The sequence below is a fragment of the Cyanistes caeruleus genome, chromosome 22 (genome assembly GCF_971803275.1).
Source record: "Cyanistes caeruleus chromosome 22, bCyaCae1.hap1.1, whole genome shotgun sequence".
Classification (NCBI taxonomy): Eukaryota; Metazoa; Chordata; class Aves; order Passeriformes; family Paridae; genus Cyanistes; species Cyanistes caeruleus.
Window position 1 is genome coordinate 4,920,389 of NC_141722.1, and position 7,885 is coordinate 4,928,273.

Here is a 7,885-nt window from a genome sequence, read left to right on the forward strand (position 1 = left end):
AAATTTATGCAGAAAAAGCACAGTGCTGAATTTTGGGCAGAGCAGTCTCAGCTGTCTCACACCTCGATCCTTCCCTCTGTCTACAATCACTTCCAACCAGCAGCAAGAACAGAGTTATTAATTAGCTTCACCCAGAAGTTGCTCTCTGCCTGCAGTGGCAGCCGCTCCATTATCACTGGGTGTATTTCAAACAATGGAAATGATTGAAACAGGAACTCCTACATTTCTGAGAAGATTAAGAATGGCACACCACCCTGTAATTTAGGTAGTTGTGCAAGTTTTCATTTGCATTAGCAGAGTAGTGCAGATTGTGTTGAATTATTCCACAAAAAAGGTTTTGAAAGATTTACTGTGCCATCTGTATGTTGTTTTATTTTGGAGTGTTCTGGTGTGGTGGTGATGGATTTTCTGGTTGTTTTAAATGTATGTGTCTTCAAAGGAAGATGAGACTGATCTTCATTAATTCCCTAGAAGCCCAGAGAGTGGCACGTTTGAGTCTCACTGCTGGTTTTAAGCCTTGAGAGCCACCTTAAAACTCTGATTGACATTTATAGAATAGCTGAATTTAATTTTAAATCTATCACTCAATTCTATTTCCTTTATTAGTAAAATGAACTTCTTTCATATGTGACACTGACAGTTACTGCAAGCAGAGAGTTGTTGTCACATATTTTTGTTTTCTTCTGTTACGTGGTAAGTAGGGTCAAGATTGTGTTATAATTAATTCAGAGCAGTTGAAAATTGTATTTTCTTGAAATCTGGATGAAGCTGCTTGATATATCTTTACTTACATTGTTCTGTGACTTCAGTAATTTTGAATGGTTTAGACAGAGTAGTGCGTAATCATGCTAGAAATGTAATTGGACATTATAGAGTCATGTAATGACTTAATACTCTTTTCATATTTTTGTCCCTTTAGCTTTTCCCTCTGTATTCTGAGCCCTATTTTTAGTCAGCTGAGCACTCTAAAGCACCACATTGTCTGTACACAGGAGGATGTTCATTTCCAGTAGCACTGCAGAGATATTCCTCATCAGGATTATGGGTCAGAATACGTCTGGTTAGGAAAAACAGTAATTGAAGAAACTTAGTCAGTACAGAATGTTGGTTCAGTTATTTTAGAAGAACTGGAACTTACTTGGCCCCTAATTCTGCATCTTCAGCTCACACCAGTGCTGCATGTTTGAATTCAGGATTTTGAGGGAAAGTTGTAGAATTGGACATTTGTTGATAAAAGTGACAGGACTGTACAAACTTCTTTCTTCCCTATTAAAGCATTTGATTTTAATTTTATAAAACCCCTTCTTTTATACATGATAACATATTGTCATCTGGAATATGGAAAATTGTTGCAGCTGGTGATGTGCAGATTTGCTGTGGTTGCAAATAACAATTTATAGAATTTCAGGAGAACATTTAGCAAACAAAATATTTTGTGTTACACTTTGTAGTTTGGACTTTGATATTTTATCTGCAATGTTTCATCAAAAAGCGTAGGTGCTGTGTAAGGGTTACATGCCATGGAAAGCTGGTTTACCCAGTCTCAAGATACACTTTTTTATTCCATTAAACATTGTAATATATTGCTTTAAATAGATTCTTCTCAGCTGTTGAGGTGCAAGCAGCTTGTTATTTTTCCATAGCAGAGATCACTATGCATCAGGTTGTCAGATGGCTGGCAAATAAAATTTAAAATAAGTTGCCCTTCTGCCCTTCTGTTTTACTTGAAAAGGATACTTTTAATTGCCTGGTCATTTTATTAATGCAGGAAAAATTCCTGGAATTTCCCTGTGTGATGGGGATCCCTGTCAGTGCATGGAGAATATTGAATTCTGATAGAGTGTGTGAAGTATGGGGCTTCACCAGCAGAGGATGGAAGTTGTGTGTGAATCCGGGCTGGCTGGTGATGGAAGAGGAAATGTCAGCTTCCTTTATTATTTATGCTGAGCACTATTAATTACCTGCTCTGTGATGGGGAAGAAGCAGCCCTGTTCAGAACCCAGATCCAATCAGTGCATGTGACCACAAAGTTTACAGAATGACCTTGTGTGTAATTACTCATTTGGTGGCTGTTAGGAAAAGGCAGAAATGGAATCTGACATATATTAGAACACATTAATGATTGCCTTCCTCCCTCCATCCTCTTCTCTACAGAAAAATGATTTTAATTAAGACTTCCGTGATTAGTCATTTAATCAGTCATTAGGCCAATACAGATGGAGTCAATTAATTTTTTTACACTTGAATAGAGACTTGATGCTACTGCAAAACGTATAAGGTTTTGTTGGGTTTTTTTAACATTGTATCATGGGCAATTGCCTTGATGTCTGTCTGGTAAATGTGCCTTGGTCTTCCCAAAACTGGGTAGATTTACAGCACATCAGCGTTATGGCAGTTCTAGGTAAATTTTATTACAGGCTTTCAAATTTTAGGAAATCAGTTTGGTTTTGAATTCAGACTGACAGTTGTTCTTGTTATGGTGTATCCTTGACTTTTTAATGAGTAATGTGGCAGAGTTGCCTTTTAAAGCAAGTGTATTCAGCATTTCAACGCATTTCATTACAGATGATAGTACTTTGTGATTCAGTGCTAAATTTCATGCAAGAATTTCAAACGTTTTAAGAACTTAAGGGCCTGTTTCTTTGGTGTGGGAAGGTCTTTATGTACTTGGTTGATTCAAAAAGTGAGATGGATGAATTGCAATCTAGACGCAAGTTTGCTCCATCAAATAACCTGGTGTGCCAGATGTGTGAGAGGAAGAACTGCACTTGTGAAAATCTTTGTGCAGTAAGGACAAGGAGGACTGGGACATTTGGCTTGCATTTTAAATGGGTCTGGATTATTACTCTTATACAGTTATAAAGTTATAAAGTTAATAGTTATAAAGATCCTAATGTAAGGCTAACCTATGACATGAGAGAAGGTTGCAAAAGGAATGACTTTTCAGTCCCTCTCTGGAAAAAATACTTGATAAAAAGGACAATCAAATGCTCAGGCAGTGTGATCTCCAGATAAAGAACCAGAAAGTGATTCAGGTGGATTGCCAGCAAACAGACTCCTGGAATGGAAGCTGAAAATGAGTAAAAGTGGAGAACCCATTACTTAAAGTATTCTATGAATCAGTTTGTTCGTTCACCACAACCCAAACCTCTTGAGTCCATCTCCAATGTAAGATGAAGACAAGGTATTTGAAATCTCTGGGAGTAAGTGGGGTTAAGACTGTGCTGACACAGATTTCTGTTATTGATGATGTTTCTGTTCGATTTTGGGCCATTGTCCCCACGCTGGGAGAAGAGAGGGAGCTGTCCAGCCTCAGGATGTGAGAGGCTCCTGTAGGTCAGGTCTGCACAGTGTCAGGAGTTTGCTGTAATGTTCTCTTGCAGAGGAAAAGGGGGAAGGAATAGATTGATTTGTGTCTTTTCTAGGAAAGCTTGTAAAGACTGAAAAATGAGCCCTGTCTTGTCTAGCCTGGGAATAATAAATAAAAGCAGGTGTGAGATGTTGGAATTGAAAACAGCTGGATATGATGGATGTGATCCAGCTTCTCTAGAGATTCAGTCTTTAATCCCCATGGCTCAGTGCGAATATTTCCCCCCTGATGCAATGCAGAAATAATAAATAGAACACAGCATTTAGGGTTCCTAGACCAAGAGTGGAGGAGGGAACAACCCAAGTCCACTCTCTGCATGCTCACTTTTCCCTGTACCTGTACTCAGGAACCCTCTCAGTGCATTCTGCTGGTCCTCACTGTCCAGTCCTTGATGTTTGCAGCAAGGCATGGCATGATAAGCTGATAAAATGAGAAGCCTTTGAAAATTTGTGTTGCAAACTGGAATCTACTTTAATTCCAATCAGTATTTTGGCAGATGTGAAATGATCCCCTCCCCATGTTTATGTAGCTTTTGCACATAAATGCTTCTCCCCAGTTAATCACTGAACCGTCTCCATGAATGGCAATGAAAGACCTCCTGTATCATTAAAATGATCTGATATTCAATTAAAATAGAGTCATACAGCCTTATTCTGTCAAATCCTGACCCTTGTAATCTGCCAGAAGGTGGCTTTGTCCACTGGAAAATCTGCCACCTAGTTCAGAAAGTTCCCTACACAGAATGGATGGGAAGAGTGGTTCCTTGATTACAGCTAACATGGTAATTAAGGTGGCATTAACTGATTCATTGCACTTGTCTGAGGCAGTAGGATTCAAAAATAGCCACAGTGAAATTCTATCCTACCCAATAATGGTTTTCTACTTAACCTGGGTTTAAAATGCTCCAAATGCTGGGATGAATCCTTTGGTATGGCTGTGCAGCAAGATGTAAAAAAACAACAAAATACACACTTAAGTAAATGATACATGGATTCTTTCCTTCATGTTTATTCTATTCCAAGAGTTTGATAAGATTCATCAGGGTCACACTTGGAAGCTGTCTTGCAAAGTAGAGCATTTAGAGAAGCATTTTGGCACCCCGCGGGTTTGTCATATCTTCCAAGCAGATTGTGCCAAAAGAAAATTGTAGAAACTGCTGTCACAGAGTACAAAATCATTGGATTTATAATAGGAGCCAGTGGTGAGAATTCATTATACATTCACACCTGCAGATAAAGAGCATCTAAAATTGGAAGTTTTATTCCACTCATCTTTGATCCTGATATTATTAGACTATATTAGCATCATCCCACACAAGGCTCTGGAATTGGAGCAGGTACGAATTCCATCCATTAATTTTTTCATGTAAGTCATTCTTTCTGTACACAACTTTACACATTCCTTCTGTACACAACTGTGTCCTGTGTTTAGAGCACTGAGTCTCTTGGTGCCTCTTGTTCTATGGTCCCAGGCTTCTAGGAATAATTTATCTTTTGTAAACCAAGGATATAAAAATCACTCAACTCAAATCATTCCACTCTCCTGAACAGAAACTTTTTCATAATTCTAAACTATTTGGAGAGTTTATAGCAAAATAAAGATCTGCCACCTGAAAGTTTTAATCTGCACCCAGGGAAAAGTTAAAAGAGGAATGCAGATTTTTGTCTATTGTTGTAAGGGAATTGATAGTTTACTCAGATGAATTAAGGCAATATTATCTTAAGTTTTATAGGCAGATACTGTACCATCATTGTGAAGCCAATTAAATATCTAATAGCAATCCAATTAAGTTATTTTTATGAGTAGATGAGAAGTTACTGTGAGTTTATTCGTAGGCAGCAATATAAGTAAATCTGAAAGGTTACATACTGTACAAAAGAATCTGAAGAATCTGAAGACTTTTGTTGTAAATAAATATTCAGTCTGGACATTTTTTGCCAGACAAATGGACTCTGTGTTCAGCTAAGAAATAAGCAGTGCATTGATTTTTTTTCTAATTTTAATTACTGGAGAAAATGCAATATGAGTTGTTTATCCGGAATTGATGTCACTTGATATAAAAAGCTTACAAACACAAGAATGTGGATATTTACTTGTCTAGTCCACCTCAATATTAGCTTGTGATTTTCATGGTGTAAACTTATAAAAATTAAACCCAGATCTGTTGAATTACATGCTTTTCAAGTAGAGTATAAAATACAACTGTCAGAAGAGTGGAAGGAGTGGAATCTACGTTTGTAGAGTGTGGAGGTGTCCCTGCATTTCTGAGAAGTAGGAAATCATTAATATAATTTATAGAAATAAGACAATCCTCTAAAGAGAATCAGACTGGTCAACCATAGAACTAAAAGCAACACTGTATGAAATATAACATTTTACAAATATGTAATTTTAGATTTGTACAAAGAGAAAACAATGTTGAAAATTGGATTTTACAGGTCCACAGGCTAAATAACTTGGCTTCAAAATTCTGTTCACCAACAAGGAGTGCTCCTGGAATTTCTGGAGCAGTATTTCATTCACGGTGTATCAAACATATTTATCATTTTATCTGGTAGACTGAGATTAATTTTTTTTATATTCATTAAATGACTGACAGTATTCAGTCATTTCTACAGCATATTTCTTGGTGGTATTTCCTGGGTTGTCTTTCATCAAATAGTTGGTCATTAGGAGAGGTGTAATGTCTAATCACAGCTAACTCATTGAAACTTAGTAGGAAGTCTGTGGAATATTTTATTTGCTTCCTTACTCCATCTGAGACTCTTCCCAAGCAACACTGAGTTGGAGACCTCTCACACAGGTAGAATTAACCTGTTTTCTTTCCCATCTCCAGGGCTCATTTGCACAACTCTGAATGATTAACTATGAAGATTCTTAAGTCAAAGAAGATTCTTAAGTCAAAGAAGATTCCAGGTTCTGCAGCCCCTCCTGTGCTGTATTGGATCCATGGCTGCTGAGGTTCTAACAAAGAAAAGAAAAAATCATACTCCATTTCTAATTAAAGAAGTAATTTTCCTTTGCAAATAGACTTTTTATCTCAGCTGCTGTGTTAAGGATCAATGGGTTGTCACATGTATGTCTTTTTAATAAATGTCAGCTGAGATGACATTAAAGTGATGGACTGATCACTGTAATCAATGCAATTCAAAATTGCTTTATGTCTTAAATGAACTTGGTTCCTTCCTGTGATTCTCCTACAGTTAACACTGAGCAGTGAAGTACAAGGTTACATCTCAGTTTGGAGTAAAACTGAGAATGATATGGAATTCACATTTTTACATACAGGTTTTGCCATTTAATTCCTGTGTTTCTGCAACTCAAAGCACCTTGCTAGAGATTCTTCCTGGAAAGGGTAAAAAAAAAAAAAAAAAAGAGAAAAAATAAAGTAGAAGGGAATAATGTAAAATTTCCACTTTCATTCCCTGCACTGCCACCTCCATAAAAGAGTGAGGCCAAGGCTCATTGAGATTTTTCTTTCCTTCACTGTCTTGGCCACTCTAAAACCCAGGAATGGCTCAGCTCAGTGACAATCAGAGCTGGAGTTTGAGCAGGTGTTTCAGTGCGGAGGAGTAGCTGTGTGTCTGCTGTGCAGTGCCTGTGCCTTTGATGCCACACCTGGGCTCATTCCTGTTGCTTATGATGCTGGAGTGTTTGGTCTCCTGGAAGCTCCTCATTCCCAGCTCCCAGAGAATCCATGGATGGAGCAGCTGGTGATGGCACAGAAGAGCAAACCCCAGGGAACAGCCTCATTTCCAACCAAAGGAATCTTTCCCTACTCTTATTCTCACAGTCTAATCAGTGTTTTTAAAATCTGTTTATGCAGAATACTTCAAAACTCTTTTCTTGTTCTGGATTTATTTTTTCAAACCCCCAGAGGTTCTGTAAAAACTCTCAGGATCCTTGTAAACCTTTTTATTTCTCTTAAAGCTGGCAGACTGACAAGCTTTAGTTATGCTTAGTGCTAAATTATTTATCTTCCTTTTACCTCCTAGCCCTGACTTTTGAATCTTTAACTTGACTCTTGGGATGTGTGGGGTGGGTTTTTTGGTGGGTTAGGTTTTTTTCCCCCCCCACTTTAAAGTGAAGCCGTTTTTATCTTTTGTCTTTCGTGTTTTACCATAAAAAATGCACATGTAAAATTTGAATATATAAGTATGTTTAAGATGTGGTATCCGAATTTTGTAATTGTAATATGAAGTGTAATATGATAAGTAGGACATATAAACAATTTTATGTTTATTTGTGTATGATTCTTACCACCTGCATTTAATTGTGAATCTCAATTTTTTAAAATCATTTTTTAAAATGCCATTCTTATACAATCTGATATTCATTATAGAACAGTCTTGAGGCTTTCCCTTCTAGAATCAAAATCTTTTAATTGCCAAGATTTTTTCAGCAACAAAATGATGATGTGTACAAGTGAATTTAAAATGCACAGTGTTCAAAATGCAACTTATTCATCTTAGATATTTTAGTTTTGTCTTTCTTCATTCCAAGTTGTTGACACAG

General features: G+C 37.2%; 1 long non-coding RNA gene across 1 annotated transcript in view; it reads left to right on the forward strand.

The window, feature by feature from the left end:
• LOC111938625 (uncharacterized) overlaps positions 1–7,610 on the forward strand; it is a 32,642-nt gene extending 25,032 nt beyond the window's left edge. The window contains exon 5 of the long non-coding RNA XR_002869042.2: positions 6,207–7,610. This is a non-coding gene — a long non-coding RNA (uncharacterized LOC111938625). The remainder of the gene's footprint in view (positions 1–6,206) is intronic.
• Positions 7,611–7,885: the final 275 nt, after the last annotated feature.